At 42.3% G+C, this 16394-nt stretch overlaps 1 long non-coding RNA gene across 1 annotated transcript; it reads left to right on the forward strand.

Moving 5' to 3' along the window:
• The first annotated feature begins 257 nt into the window (after positions 1 to 257).
• Positions 258 to 15132, forward strand: LOC310827250. The gene is made up of 3 exons (XR_014556257.1): positions 258 to 456; positions 13732 to 13821; positions 15068 to 15132. It is a non-coding gene; the product is annotated as an uncharacterized lncRNA (long non-coding RNA).
• Positions 15133 to 16394: the final 1262 nt, after the last annotated feature.

Raw genomic sequence — 16394 nt, forward strand, 5'->3', positions numbered from 1 at the left:
CATATGTCACTCTCCTATTGTTCAGATCTTTGCATGTTCCAGGTCCGAATTCTCCAGAATTAAGTGCCTTCTTCATTTGTCTGACATTAGGTTGCAGTTCTGTGCTCACTTAAATGGTTCCAACTCAATGCGAATGACCTTTGAGTCAATATATGTAGGATTGGGCTGTAAAGTCAGGCTATGGCAACCTTGCATGATAGCTTCCTAGCCCATGTTTTTACTCTTCTCCACTTCAGGAAAAGATGCACACTAAAACAAAACAGAATGAAAATCAGGAGACCATTATCAAGAGGACTTCTGCAGCAGCCATTGACATAATCGTTCCTGAGCCCTCTCCTGCATTGTGGAATCTCTTCAGTTCCATTGTATACTCCAGAGCTTTGGGCGAGGAAACAAGTTGGGAGATGGCTAGAATATGAGTGGCGGAAAACTCCAGTTGAACGCAATCAATCACTGGTGAGGGCTCTTCATCAAGCTTACCTAGTGGCAGTGAAGGCTGCAAAGAAGGCACACTTGCCTGGCATCTTCATAACATATCTTTAGGTGTCAGGCAAAAAACATTCCTCTTCTCCAAGGCCTTTGCGTGGAGGTATTGTTTTTATTTGTTATTATGAAATGTATTTTTGTTTTCATATTATAAACTGCCCTGTGGTCGTCAACTGAAGGATATTAGAGAAATTCTATGATTATGATTATGATCAATACAACTTGCATTTTAAATGTTACATTAGATTGTCCTTGAATCTGCTGAGAGTTGCAACAAAAATAATAATATCCAGAATCATTTTTGGAAGAGGCCTGCTTTGAAGGATAGCTGCTTTTGCCAGGAATCTGGTATTTGATGTCAAAATGTGCAGCCTTTGGCAACATGGCACAAGTTCAGTTAATTTTTATTGTAAAAGACAGGTAGAAGGAAAGCTTAGACCAAACTGTTCTTGCCATATCATGATTTTATTTAGCATTGTTAAGTGTGTGGAATGTGGTATTCTTTTAAAATAATAATACCAGAACAACATAAAGCACTGTCTACAAAGTTTATACATACTTCAATAGCTTATGTCCAGCAAAGCAAGCCAAACATTTTCTCTCCAATGTCCTTCCACAGCTGCTATAAAGAACAAATCACATATTCTTGCTGCATATTCATATGGCGAAGAATACAAGAAGCATTCTCTTTAATACTCTTTATTTTAGTAATTTAGTCATTGTCCCTCTTACATAGGAATAAGGGAATAGATTAGCAAATAAATGTTAAGGGAAGAATTTGGACATAACAAATATCTCTCTGCTGTAATCAGTAAAATACTATTGAAGAGAATCTGACTGGTTTTTGGATTAGTCAGATCTGGAGGGGGGGGAGCCCCACAACTGTGGAATTCCTTTCTTGTGGAAAACCATCCCACGTTGCAAACTGAAGGGTCTGCGGCAAGCAGCGTAAAACATTTCCTGAGGTCTGGTTTTCAGAGAGGGTATCTTTAATCTATTTTATTTACCTATTTGAAATACCGGTATTTATACCCCTTCTCTCAGTCATAATTTCTGAGGTAGCTATTAGTCATCTGTACCTGCTTTATGTTGCACTTTAGAGAGATTTTTCAAATGCCTCACATTCAAGAAATGGGTTCAGAAAAATGGGAAGAATCAGCTGTGCACAAGTGGCTGACCAAAAAATGAGCATCCCAATTCTGATCCCCTGGATGTTGGAGGGTATGCTACAGTTCAGAGTCCAACTCAAGCATCCTGACAGATGACCATGCAACATCTGCTCCCAGACAGAGCTTCACTGATGAACACATTTTATTGCTTCCCTGTAATATCCATTGATATCCACCCATTGATTCCATCCTTGCCCTATTGCAACCAGGTCTCTTTTCCCAGCGAGAAGCTCCAGGTATGTAATTCTAAGCTATCCTTCCCATTGATTGGTGGTTTCAGAGTTTCAGGGGGCCTGCGTGACTGAGAATCGCCACATATAACATAACATCAGGTTTAAGCCTAGGCGATCATTCAACTATGGCAGGGCCAAGTATCCACCCTGCTTTTTCAGATGTTGGCAATGGACACACTTCAAAAGATTTTAGAGTTATTATGTGAATGATTATTGTGATTAACAAAAGTGTACTTTTAAAAGTCTTCTCTTACATTTGCACCAGAATAGAGGGTGGAAACGTCCTCCTCGTTCCATGGCAAGTCTATAAATGATCTGCTTATAACTTCCATGTGGTGATCGAAGTCTCAATCTATCTACCCATAGTTTGCAGTCTCTAGTCAACCTCACTTAACTAGCTTGTCCATCCTAAGTTGATAAGGAACTAGGAATGGATGTTGTATGTGTGGTTCTGCACTACAGAACCAAGCTGTGCGCACACTTCCCATTGTTCAGTTCGGAAGTGCAGTTGCAACTCAAAACAGGTAATCAGTCAAGGTTTGGCAGTGCTTATTACCAGTATGGGGAAGAAGAAACTGAACACAGTTGTCACTTCCTCTCATGTGATTGGACCTTTTAGAGCTGACAGTATGGATGAATTGTTTGGGCTGATGCATGTAGGAAGATAGCACGCCAACATGGCCAATATTTGCAGCACCAGGGTAGAGAGTGTGATTTTCTAAAAAGTATGGCTTTGTTCCCACATGCAGTTATGTGTGCGAAATTCCCACTGCAATAAATGAGAATAAGAGTGTGTAATTGTATCAAGGACCCTGGCGGCGGCAGCAACAGCAGTGCCTAGGAGATATCTCCTGCTGTGATTTAAATTCTTTTGGCCAAAGATTCAACTTAGATGCTAATAACAAAATCTAAATTAGCAACGACTTTTGAAGTAAGCAGAAACTTGACGTCAGCTGTAAATCTGAAATGACTGTTTACCTGACTCATCTCAAGATCACGATCTTTAAATCAGAATGGGCTCCTTCCATCAAGTCATTACAAATATGCTTCGTACCTTAATAAGAACAAGTAAATAAATTCCCTCTTCATTATTGAGGCATTCTCTGAACATGGTAATTCCCTTCAGGAGCAATATCAATGCTAATACAGCATTAATAAAGATAAAGACATAAAACAATGTTGTGATAAATTTTCTCTTCCTAGTCACCGAGGTACTATTTTCCCTGAAAATGATCTCAAGACAGTTTAATGCTTTCTATTGCTATGGTTGCAGAATTAGGGCACATTGCTAAGAAGACCTCTATTACATCCATTAATGAGATTTATAAGAACATTAATAGGTAAATCCAAAGCCCTACTCTATCAACAATAATGCAGATTAATGAAACACCCAACTCCTTGCAATGCAGAACTATAAATATTCACAGTTGCTCTCTCTTCTCTGAGACATATGGGTGTTTTTGAACAGACATGGCTGCTGTCAGTCCAGCATCGCCTATGGCAGCAGTTCTCAACCTGTGGGTCCCCAGATGTAGTTGGACTACAACTCCCATCATCCCTGAGCTCTGGCCTTGCTAGCTAGGTGTGATGGGAGTTGTAGTTCAACAACATCTGGGGACCCACAGGTTGAGAAAGGCTGACCTGTGTCATTGCCTGCTTGTGTAAAGATCCAACAAATTCCACCTTTCCTTCTACTTCTGCTGGTGTAGCACTAAGGATGTCATATAAGTCCTCAGCAGGGTCCTCCCATGAAATATTGCCGCATGAGGAAAAGGATAGGATGGTTCTCCTCACCCTCAGTTCTAAGCCCTGCAAATCGGCAGTTGAAGTAGGTCATGGAGTTGAATTACCAGGAGACCTGGGAGAAATGACAGGCTGTAGTGGTGGCATCTACTAGTTGCAGGAAAGAGTCTGCTGAAGTCCTGCTTGCGGGTTTCCCATAGCCATTTGGTTGGCCACTGTGAGAATAGGATGCTGGACTAGATAGGCTATGAGACTGATCTAGCAGCCCCTTCTTAGGTTCCCACTACCAACTCCTCACAGCATGATCCTCCTGAGGCAATTGCTACACTCTGCTTAATATACAGGCTGGCCCCCACTTCAGAGCTCAAATCACCTGTGAGCTTTCTGGGAAGTTTTATGCAAGCCATTATCTCGGCATCTCTCTCTATATCTTCAACATGCCACTAATAATATTGGCCAACCATTTGTAGTGTTGTAAATGTTACTGAGGTAGGGCATGTTAAGTGCTTTGACGACTTGAAGTGTGCTACTGAAATGTTCCGCTATTACTTTTTTATTATGCTACATTTAAAACTGTGGTATTTTAAGCAACTTTGGGATCCAAGCCAACACCAGCAATGTTATAAAAGTGGTCTGCTAGAAATGAAGGGACTCCCCCCCCCCCAACCACATAGGAGGGGGAAAGCTTTCCCCAAATGTTTTCATTAACTGGATAGAAAGGATTCGTGGGGATTCCTTATCACAGGGGGATGGGAAAAAAATTACTGGATGTAAACCTCAGTTTTAGAATTTTATTAATTTAGAGCTAGTTTACACAAAGTAGTATGAGGGCTGCTTGAGAGAAGCAGCATGTGAAGGTCCGTTCATGCAACTAACTGACCAAACAACCTCAGGTATCATTGTAGCATCTCAAAGAGACCTCACTTTGCTAGTTGACCCCCCCTCTCCAAATTGGGCCTTAATGAATGAGCTCCATTGCTTCCATTACTGTTGGAGTAGATAATGGACCTTAATAACTTAATAATTTACTTGGACCTTGGTGTTTTTATAACACAATCTTGTAGGTCGCTACACAAAAGTAAGTCCTATTTGATTCAATGGACCTTACTTTCAGCAAGTAGGATTGTAGCCTCAGGATAAGTAAAAAAAGTATTAGTGAAGATTCTTCCTATTCCACTAATTTCCTTGTGCGTGCAGTTGTACCTTGGAAGTCAAACGGAATCTGTTTCAGATGCCCTTTTGACTTCCAAAACATTCGGAAAACAAGGTGTGGTTTCTGATTGGCTGCAGGAAGCTCCTGTGGCCAATCAGAAGCCACATCAGCCATGCCGGACATTCGGGTTCCAAAGAATGTTTGCAAACCGGAACACTCTGGTGTTTGGGAGCCAAAACGTTTGAGTCACAAGGTATTTGACTTCTGAGGTACGACTGTATTACTAAAGTGGGGGCATAATGAGGAAATATACTTAGAGTCCAAATGTGGGGAGACTGGGGAGGAGACTTCAGAGACCCCTAACCTTGCAAGAAAACACCAAGGGTTTGAAATCCTTCTTTTGAACTTCCTCCTCATGATATTCATTCATACATCAGTTTAAGACACTTTTATTTTTGTAGGTCCTCAGAGCAGAGGGAGTAGGAAATGGCCCTATTTGTCTAAAATGCTTTCTGTCCCACTGATGGATACTTTGATCTTTAAATGCTGTTATTTTAATTAATTGTTAATTGTGGTTTTAATTCTGTTTGCATGCTGTGTGTTTTGAATGCTGTTAGCTGCCCTTGGCTCTATATGAGGAAAGGCAGCTGCAGTTCCCAGAGTTTCCTGGGAAGAAGTTGGTTGTTAAACTACTCTATGAATTATAGGGCCAATGCTATGGGACTGAGGACACCTCAGTCCCCCAAAGTATGTGGAGAAGGGGCTGATCCCTTCATCATGAGGGGACCCACTGGGCCTCCCCGTGCTGGCGGAGGACCCCATTGGGTCTTGCGGCCTCCTCCCAATGCATGTGATGTCATGTGCACATGATGAGTGCCCCAATGTTGGGTGGAACGTGGTGCTTCTGCTATGAACTGTTAGCTCTGTGAGAGGAATAGGGGGGTCTCCCAACAGCTGTCAGCACCTATAACAAGCTACAGCTCCCAGAACTGCTATGGAGAAGCCATGACTGTTTAAAGTGGTATCATAATGCTTTAAATGTATGGTGTGAATGTAGCCTAAAACTCGCCTTTTAAATTCTACTTTTGCTCAATGTAAATGCAGATACAATTAAATTAGAATTTATTACTGATTCTTTGCAGACTTCTATAATTCCTTGGTCACAGGAAACATGCAAACACCAAACGGCTTTATATTTTATATCTAATATTTTTTCCCTTTGTGTAATATCAATAAATCATTTCCAGTACCATTTCTCCAATTTATCAAGATAATTCTGAGCTGCCTCCTAGTTTTGTGTCATCTGCAAATGTGATAAGTATGCTTGCCACTTTTTCATCCAAGTCATTAATAAGATGACATACCTAATGTCTTGCTCCTCCACTCAAATTAAAAGTAATTGAGTTTGTGAAAAATCAATAACATTAATATGCAGCCCATTAAATTACGTGGCATTTTTATAGTGTCGTGGAAAAATGTATTTGTGCTGCGTTAAGATGTGTTCATTGTGTATGAATTGGGCTGTGGTACCCATTTTATATCAAACTCTGTTGGGACTATTCCAGAAGAAGGACCATTTTGTAAGTTACAACATATAAACTATGCAATTTTTTTTAAAAAAATTGAGTCATAACAAACAGATGGATGCAGGTCCCTGGCTCAGGAGGAGACTGTTACAACTAGGTTGAGTTGGAATGTGTCTGTGGGGAGAGGGTGAAGCCAAGAATTGGGGGTCTTAGTTCAGGGGACAAGGTTCAATTAAATCACTATGTGCATTACTGGCCATTGCAGATGTCTTTTGCTGCACTCTAGTAGAACAGGAAAGACTGCCCATGAAACTTATCTCAAAGAGAATGTGAGTTAGTCCCCTGACAGTACTTTCTCCCTGAAACCAGATAGATAAAGAGAATTTGGGGGCAGGGATCTTCCTTCTATATCAAACCTCTCGACTGATGATTATTTTTTTTAAAAAGTGGAAAAACAAGCATTGCAGTGAATGTCACAAAAACAAGGTGAAATAAAACAGCCAGAAATGTCTTGTAAGCAAGGAAGCACACAGACAAGATTTCAAAAGCAGCAATACATAGTGGGTATTTTAAACTGAAGGGACATGTAGGAAACACGCCTACCAAACTTGGGGAACCAAACTTGGGGAAGCCTTGGCATCTGATGAACCACCCCCAACCAGGTTACCTGAAAAATTGTATCTTCTTTTATGAACATGCCTGGCTACTAAGATCCTTGGCTGAGCACCCCAGTCCCATGAACATCTGATGCATGGTTGGCGGTGACATGAGATAGAGCATTTCCTGTGGCAGTGCTCTCATATTGTGGAATTGCTTCCCAAGAGAGGTTAAAGCAGCTTCTGCCCTCTATCTTTCTGCCAGCAGGATGAGACCTTCCCATTTGACAATTAGGTGTAGAGGATGTTGACCACTGTACTGCTAGGGGGGCAATCAGTATTGATGTAGGTTTAAGGGGTAGAAAGTATGAGAGCAAGCTCACCAATCCAGTCTCTTTGTCTAGGCAATGATTGTGAGTTAGACTTGTTAAGCACCATGATTAGCATCCCAAAAGAATGAGCTGGGCTGCAAGAGCTACAACACAGTGATGATGCCCTCTCTCTCTCTCTCTCTCTCTCTCTCTCTCTCTCTCTCACACACACACACACACACAGAATGCTTCTCAGGATGCTAGAAGGCCCACCCATTTGCCCATAGGGCCTCATCACTGAGTTGTAACTCTTGCAGTCCAGCTCATTCTTTTGGCATGCTGATCATGGTGTTTAAAAAGTTATGGTGAGCTCCAGCACCTCTTTTTCTATGAAAATAGCACTGGATCCAGCTCAAATAAAACATCTCTCTCTCTCAGAATTTGAAAAAAAGGAAATTCAACAAAAAATATATTGGAAATAGATATAGATATAGATATAGATATAGATGATATAGATATCTGTCAGATGATGGTGTGGTTGCTCAAGAGCAAACAGGCAAGACTCCGACCTGTCTTTTCCAGGCTTTATTATTAGTGCAAACTATTTACAGTGAAGAACGTCGCAAGTTCATGTCTGGCTCAGTTGCTAGCAGAATCTGGGAGTGGACAGTCCTTGTACCTCCACCAGCATAACAGTTGCATGACCCCCAGCCTTCTCCTCCCTTCCTTGCGCCGAAACCTACTGCACAGACTGGGCACTGGCAAAGGGGTACTTCCCTCCTCTCCGGCTTGCTCAGCCTCGGCGTTGAGGCTCTCCCTTGCATCCCCTGGTCCCACCACCTCCTCCCCACTCGTCAGAGGAGGAGCTGCTTTGCAAGATCTTCGGAGGTTCCCTATAACACAACTGCCCTTCCCCCTCTCGCCTCTAACCTGATGGCAGTTCCCTGACAATATAGATAGATGATAGATAGATAGATAGATAGATAGATAGATAGATGATTAGATAGATAGATAGATAGATATAGATAGATAGATGATAGATAGATATAGATAGATAGATAGCTGATAGCTGATAGCTGATAGCTGATAGCTGATAGCTGATAGCTGATAGATATAGATATATATTGCAAGCTGCCTTGAATCCCAGCTTGGGAGAAAGGCGAAATAGAAATAAGCTAAAGAGGTCTGACCCTGCTTGTCATGGCTGCCATATCCTTTCTTTTTGGCAGCTTCACCACTAACTGTCATCATCCATTGCTACTCTCTAAACATGGCCCTGAAGTTAAGAACAGAACTATGGTAATATAATGCGGACCATCCTAACTGGTTCTCCACCCCAGCGGGCAGAGGTGCTGACTCAGGACCCAGATTATGCGCATGCTGTGATGTCATGACATCACTCAAGCCATCATGTGTGCAAGACATTGCTTGGCCTCAACCCACCACTGCTGCCTTGCCTCTGTTGGCTCTCTACCGCGGCCACCACGACTAGGTTGGGGCCTTCGCCTCCACCGCAGGGCTTCTGTTGGCCCCATGGAAATGGTACCTATGTCATGACATGTGGTGTCATGACATGCGACACATTGGGTCGCCCAGCCAGGCACCCACAGTTGGAATTTTTTGGTTGCCAAGGCTTCCCGGGCCCCTATGCCTTCAGGGAAGAATTGTCACTGTAAGTCCAAATCTCCCCAGGAACTGAGCATGACAATGGGGTGACATACACCCCACCTATTTCCAGACCACCCCCCTCTGAAGCAAACAAAGAAGTAAACCACATATTTGAAATATATTTTTAAAAATCACATTAAATAACAACAATTAATGACCCCAACCGGCCAACAAATGTCAGCATAATTTGTCAAATGTCTCATATTTAAACTCGGTTTGGCTAGCCTTCAAAGTGCTTGCCAATCACTAGCGCTGCACTGTTCCCTTCTGTCCCTGAAGCGGACTCCTCACACACATTCCCAGGTCGCTTACAAAGCTCGTTCCCAACCTCAGGCCATGCAGTTCCTTCCTAGTTCAAGCCCTGGAGCCCTCTGACACTTTTGTTGCAGGAGCTCAGCCCCTCCTGCATAGAACTTGACAGGAAATGAATGACATTCTCGCTCGCTCAGGTTGCATCCCCTTTCATCAGAAAGAGCACATATTTATTGCTGTGCACTATTATCTTGAGGCTTTCTCTGAATGAGGCTCTTGATAATAGGCATCTATTGATAATTTCCCTGCATGCTCTTTCATTTTTCCCTTTTTTCTCCCCTACAATAATCCAGTTTTCATTTGCCATTTATTCCTCTGTGCGCTGCACTCCAAGCTGTTCCGCTCTCGGCAAGGTCAGCACTCTAAACATCTCCTCTCTGAACTTCTAGTTCCCTTGCAAGTTCCAAAGGATGGTAATTTGGCCCATAGGATCAGCAGCATTGCTCTGAGACTGCCTAGCAAGATAATACAGAAAGGCAGCCTATGACTGCTTGTCTGTGTATTTTAATCCCAGGGAAGAATATTCAAAAAGAAACACACACACTCCCTTACATATGAATCCCTAATGGATATAAATGTATATGTTTCACATTTTCTCTGTGGCTCAGTTGAAGGTCTCATCCAGACGGCTCTCATTTCAGGATGGGGCATCCTGGTTTTGCACTCTTGGTCGATATGAGTAAGGTGCTTCAATTGCAAGCATTCGGCTTTGGGAAGGAGGTGTGGGGGCTCTGACAGGATCCTAGAGTCCTCACGCCTCCTTCCCAAAGCCTAGTTTGTGCTTGCCCAGCTTTGCGAAGGTGGCAGGAGGGCTGTGGGACCCTTGCACTTTCTTCCCAAAGCCTGTCACCTCCCTTACCCAGCTTTGGGAAAGCGGCGCAAGCTCAGGGGGTGGGTGCATCAAATTTTAGCCTCACACAGGGTACCATTGTTACCAAGGTCCTTCTCTGCCTCAAGAGGCAGTACAATCCCTCTACCCCAGCAACCTTTCATAGATCAAACTGCACATGCACAAAGTACAAATTCCTGGAGTTTGAAAGAGCTACAGGATTATTTCCAAAGAGCGTTATGTTTTGATTCAATTCCTATTTTTCTTTTTCTTTTGTAAACATTTTTTATTAATTTTCAGTTACATATATCCAATATAAATCACATTTTAACATTACCAAATTACAATTACAATTCAAAAACAAAGCATTTGATAAGCCAATTATACTTTTTAGATGGCCTCTCACATGCTAGATTTCAGGATAAATTCATTTAATTTTGCTTCCAAAATCTTATTTAATCCAATTACATTTCAATCTTATTCATAATCCCTTATACAACAACTACAATGTTTTTACTATTTTGATTTTTCTAGCATCATCAAATTCAACAGCTACAATGTTTTTACTCTTCTGATTTTTCTAGCATCATCAAATTCATAGCTGAAACATTCAGGACATAAAAATCTCCTCAACAAAGTTAAAATTTCTTTCCCATTTAAGGTAAAGCTTCCTGTCTCCACTGAAGTCAGTGGCTGAATAATTCCCACTGGTTTTCATAGAGCAAAGCGTTAAGCTCATGTGTTTATAGGTCTGATTCCGACATCATTAGGGTGTGGTGGAAATATGTGATTATAAAGTACCTTTGAGAGCTGAAGATCAAAGGAAGTGCAGTGCATCATTCTGAAGATTATTATTATTATTAAGTATTATTAAATGAAATTGGAAGCAGAACACATAGGAACAGTGTTTCATTGTGGGGTGGGGCGAAGTGCTTTCATCTCAAGTTTAAGGATAAATACCACGAGTTTCTATTTCATATTAACCCCATGTCTCTTAGCATTTTCACCAATGGTGTGTACATAGACACAAATAAAAGTGAACCGGTATGATTACAGAGGCCAATATGAACACAAATCTCTCAGTCATTTGCTAACTTAAAACTCTGACCACTTTTTAATCCTTATAACCTATAACTCAGACAACCAAAGTCTAAATCAACTAGACACACTCCAGGAATTACAATTCTACAGCATTACAATGGATTTGGGGACTGCTATCCTGAAAACTACTTCATTTGTAGGCTGAAAAGTATTGCTTCTGCCTCAGGTGACTGGTTAATCAGTTCTCTTTGGCTTGAGTACACTAAATGAATACAGACAAAAGAAAGTACGGTACTTCTTTACACTATCATTCTCATAACATGTACTGATGGCCACCAACTTAGGGCTCATTGGTACTTCTACTTGCTCCACCATATTCACCCAAGCAAACCTGTTGTTTACTGCTGAATCAGAGCAAATGCCAATCTGGTTTTCTCCGGATTGATGTTTGTTCTGATTTAGCACTCAAAAGTAGGTTTTCAAGGAGAAAGTGGTATGGCAAAGGTGAAACTGCTTGGACCCATGTCCCAGGCCTTCCAAGTGTCCCTATTTTCCAGGGATAGTTCTGGATTTACAGAAGCCATTCTGGTTTCTGATCTGATCCCAGAACGTCCTGCTATTCCTTAAGACATCCCTATTTTCATCAGAGAAATGCCGGAGGCTATGGAATTATGTGACTCCCTGAGCCAAAGAGATAAGTAACTACAGTGGTGCCCTGCAAGACGAACGCCTCGCAAGATGAAAAACCCGCTAGACGAAAGGGTTGTCCGTTTTGGAGGCGCTTCACAAAACGAATTTCCCTATGGGGTTGCTTTGCAAGACGAAAAAAATCTTGCATCCCCCCGCGGGTTTTTTTCCGCTTTTTTCGCCCTTTTCTTAATCCGCTAAGCCGCTTATCAGCTGTTCCGCTGATAAGCCGCTTAACAGCTGATCGCTCGAAGCCGCTTGACAGCTGTAGCGCTAATCCGCTAAGCTGTCAATGGGCTTGCTTCGCAAGACGAAAAAACCGCTAGACGAAGAGAATCGCGGAACGAATTCTTTTCGTCTAGCGAGGCACCACTGTATACAATCTCTAGAAGACATCTGAAGGCAGCACTGAATAGGGAAGGGTTTTTTTTTTAAAAAAAATGTCTAATATTTTATTATGTTGTTATATATGTTGGAAGCTGCCCAGAGTGGCTGGGACAACCCAGTCAGATGAGTGGGGTATAAATAATAACTTTATTATGGAATAGGATGCCCCTATTTCTATCAGAAAAAAATGGAGGGTATGATGTCCGTAAAGCACGGAACAAATGGAAAACTGCTTGGACCCATGCTTTCTAGGCATGGAACAAGTGGAAGTGTGGCCAATGGCTGCAAAAGAGGATTACACAAATTCCTGAAGGACAAGGCTATCAATGACTACCAGGCATGAAGGCTATGATCTGCCTCCACTGCTGGAGACTGTATGTCTCTAAATATCAGTTTAGTGGGGAAAGCACTACTGCACTCAGTCCTGCTTGTAGGCTTCCACATAGACATCTAGTTGGCCACTGCGAGAACAGGAAGTGAACGAGATAGACCTTTGGCCTGATCTTGTACTCACTACCTTGAAAACAGATGCCTTGGCACACATTAACCCCTGTCCTACCTCAATATTTTCTATCTCCAAAAATCAAAGCAAACCAGGAATCCTAGGATATTCCTTATGGGGGCAACCTTCCCCAGTCTGGTGCCCTTCAGATTTTTTGGACTACAGTGCCCATCAGTCACAGCCAGGCAGAAGCAGCCAGATTGGAGAAAGCTACTACAAGGCTTCGTTGAATATGAATTTCTCTCCTGAGGATGGGAGGTGAAATAAAGGGGGTGGCACGTAAGGGAAGTTTGAGCACCATATAGAGGTAAACACTCTAGGTCCAATATATAAGTTTGAGCACCCTATAGAAGTTAGAAACCTAGCTCCAATATAACTCTCCTACAGAAGTGGCCAGCACTATTTGCCTGTATAATGTAAACACAGCCCAAATGTGAATCAATGAATATATTAGCTCTGCATAAAGAGGTGGCACCTGAGACAGACACTAAAGCCTATTAAGGGAAAATCAAAGCACCCAGAAGAGAATGACAAGGCATAGGCTTCAGCTATTAAAGCTGACTTTTCCATTTTTACTAAACTGTAATTAATTGAAGGGGGGTGGGTTTGCTGTGCATCAGATTCTTGACACGAACGTACAAAAATGTTTTTTTAAAAACATCCAACTTTTGAAAGAGAGCACCCTATCAAACACATCTCATTTCCCCCTTCCCTCTCTGAAGGGTTTGTTAAGAACATAGATTGGCTTCGGCAAAACTGTGTATTCTCAGGCGAACACCTGTGAACTGTTGAGTTTAATTGGGCAACAGCTGGCGTTGATTGTGAGCTTTTCTTGCTGAATCTCATTACGTTGCTGAATTTGGCGTTGGTGGGCTGTGTGTTTTTTACAAGAGCTCGAGCACATTTTAAAAGATCTTCAAGGAGAATTATTAAAACCATTTCCGAGAATACTCAGGCACAGCTTATTCACTTTATCTCAGCACTTTATCCAGGCTACGGATGAATGGGGATAGGTTATGGATGAAGGTGCTGCTGGGTTTTGATACTCCTGCGGTTTGTGCTGATACAATTCTCTCTTTTGATTCCAGCTGTTGGCAGTGCGTCAGAAGAAGGGCTCCCTGTGGTTTGGCATTGCACTGCACATCAAGGAATGTTGGAGGTGTTCTGGGAAAAGGAAGGTATATGTCACTCGGATTCAGCATTAGACATTGCTGGTCCGAAAGGCACTGTGTAGCAAGTGCACCTTGCCTTCCTGTAATGTTAGAATAGGGAAAATTCCACTTCTGCTTCTCATCAACTATTTTATGGAATCCCCTTCCAGTTGAGGTCAAACAGACCCTGTTGAACTTTTTATTTATTTTCCCTGTCATTTTAACTGGTTTTGATTTTTATCATACTGAGTTACTGTACGCTGCTCAGAGGCCATTGTAATTAAGTGGTATATAATAACAGTCAAAGAAAAGAAAACTCTTTAAAGGTTCAGGATCTCTGACCTCCAGTGAGGCTGCCACAACTCTGGTGCTCCATTGCTGATTTGGGCTGCAACTCACCTGACAGCTGGAACAGCTGGACAGTTGGTAGTCCCAAACAGCTGAGGAAACCAGGTTGATGAAGGCTGCTTGACTATATTGATCATCAGCTGGTAGGTTGCTACCAACAACTGGGTTGTGAATTGTCCCAAGGTGGGTCATACCAGCAGATCCACAGCCATTGGGAGCAAGGAAAGGAGTCAGGCAGACAGAGGGAGAAAGTGAAATGGGAAGCTGCCTTATGCCAGATCAGACTATTTGTCTATCTAGTGCAAAATTCTCTACATGGGTAGAAGCTTTCCATGGAAAGTTCTGCCATATCACCTGCCATATCACCCATCTCACTGAAGATGACAGGGATTGAAACTGGGATACTCTGCATATCAAGCATCCCTGTGCCCCCTGCAGAACAGGGATGGGGAATATGCACCTCCAGCTGCTGCTGGACGCCAACATCAGCTTCAGCCAGCAAGGCAAATAGTCTAGCATGCTAGGAATTGTAGTTGGACAACATCTGGAGGGCCAAGGATTTCACGCTCCTGCCATATTGAGAGATGTAGAAATAAATGATTCTTTTTTAGGTACTAAAACAAAATAAAAAAATTCCTTCCAGTAGCACTTTAAAGACCAACTAAGTTAGTTCTTGGTATGAGCTTTCGTGTGCATGCACACTTCTTCAGATACACAGAATTTTTTAGGTGCTGCATTTCATGTTGGTATTAAAAGTGGGTCTAAACTCCTATGGCACCATTAAGATGTCTTCTCACACAGGTTTAGGGTTCACTCTTTACAATTGGCCTGAAACTGTTCATTACTTTGAATGCAAATCTGTAACAAAAATCAGGGGCAGCAGGTGCCACCTTAAGAGTCATGCCTCCTCCCTTGTCTCATACAGGTGGGAATGTCTCATTCTAAGGAGGAGAGCACATTATGGCCTCTGCCACCAAATGAAGATGAAGGGCCACTGAGAGGTTATTCTTTCTGCCTCCCAGGAAGAACATGAAGGCAGCTGCTCTGGCTCTGGCTGTTGGACAGGGCCAGCCTTGTCTTCCTCCAGCCTTGCTAGCAGAAAAAGTACCTCCAGTTACTGGGCTGTAGGGCAGAAGGAAAACACATGTGAGTGTTAGATTTTTTTTGATCCAAAAAAATTGTGGGAAAGTGCTATAACAATTAATCCTTTTGTTGATCAACTCTGGCATTTGTAGCTTTGTGAGGGGAATGGGGTTTCCTAACAACTCTCAACACCCTTAACAAACTACGGTTCTTTGGGGGAAGCCATCGCTGTTCAAATTTGATACGATACTGCTTTAGATGTATAGTGTCAATGGGGCCAATGACACAACACAATGGATGGCTGAAAGCAGTATGGAATGCAAGTAGGACTGTTTGAACCTCATATTGGTGGCATGAGGTAATTTGCCCAAGAACGCTGCTGCTGAAGAATTCTGTAATGCACAGCAAGATTCTTTTGAGGATGAGTGCCCCTTATCTTTGCACACTCTGAAAACAAACTTTCATTGTGTGTAAGGGTAAAGTGTGCCTCAAATCCAGAAATTTGGGGGGGACGGGTCTTGCTGAGGACCTTAAAAAAAAAAGGCAAAAAGCCACCCTCTGTTATTGGCAATCATTTCTTAGAAATCTGAAAGAAAGCCATTTCATTCCCTGCTGTTCACTTCCTTTTTTCAGTTTGGCAGGCATTCAGTCTTTTATTTTCTCTCTTTCCTTTTCATGAGTGTTTTGTTTACATACTATTACATATAGCACCGTCACCCACACAAACAGCATGTCACTTAACAGACATATGGTAGAGAGTAAATCACCATAGCTAATGCACATGCCCTTTGTTAATGCCATTTTCAATGTGAAAATTGTTCAATGGCAACAGTTAATGTGAAAAATGTGTGTGATTTATTCGCCAAATTGGTGTTCCCTCCTTTCAGGGAACATATGGTAGTCTGCTCGATCTCCCTCGCTGTCAGTCAATCATAAGGAGACCTATCACCCCCCTGCTGTGAAGCCAGGAGGCACTGCACCCTTCTGCAGATGACAGCCTCCCGGCTCTCTGCCTATCAGGTTGTTAGAGGTAAAATTAAGGTTGCTGAAAATTTAGACCTAGAGGTAGGGGACAGACAGTCCCAATTTTCCAGCAAGCCTGGCATACATAGGCTGGGCAAATGTTTCCACCTAGATCTCCACTGACACACACATAGGCCTAAATAAGC

The sequence above is a fragment of the Podarcis gaigeae genome (genome assembly GCF_964106915.1).
Source record: "Podarcis gaigeae genome assembly, chromosome: 11".
NCBI lineage: Eukaryota > Metazoa > Chordata > Lepidosauria > Squamata > Lacertidae > Podarcis > Podarcis gaigeae.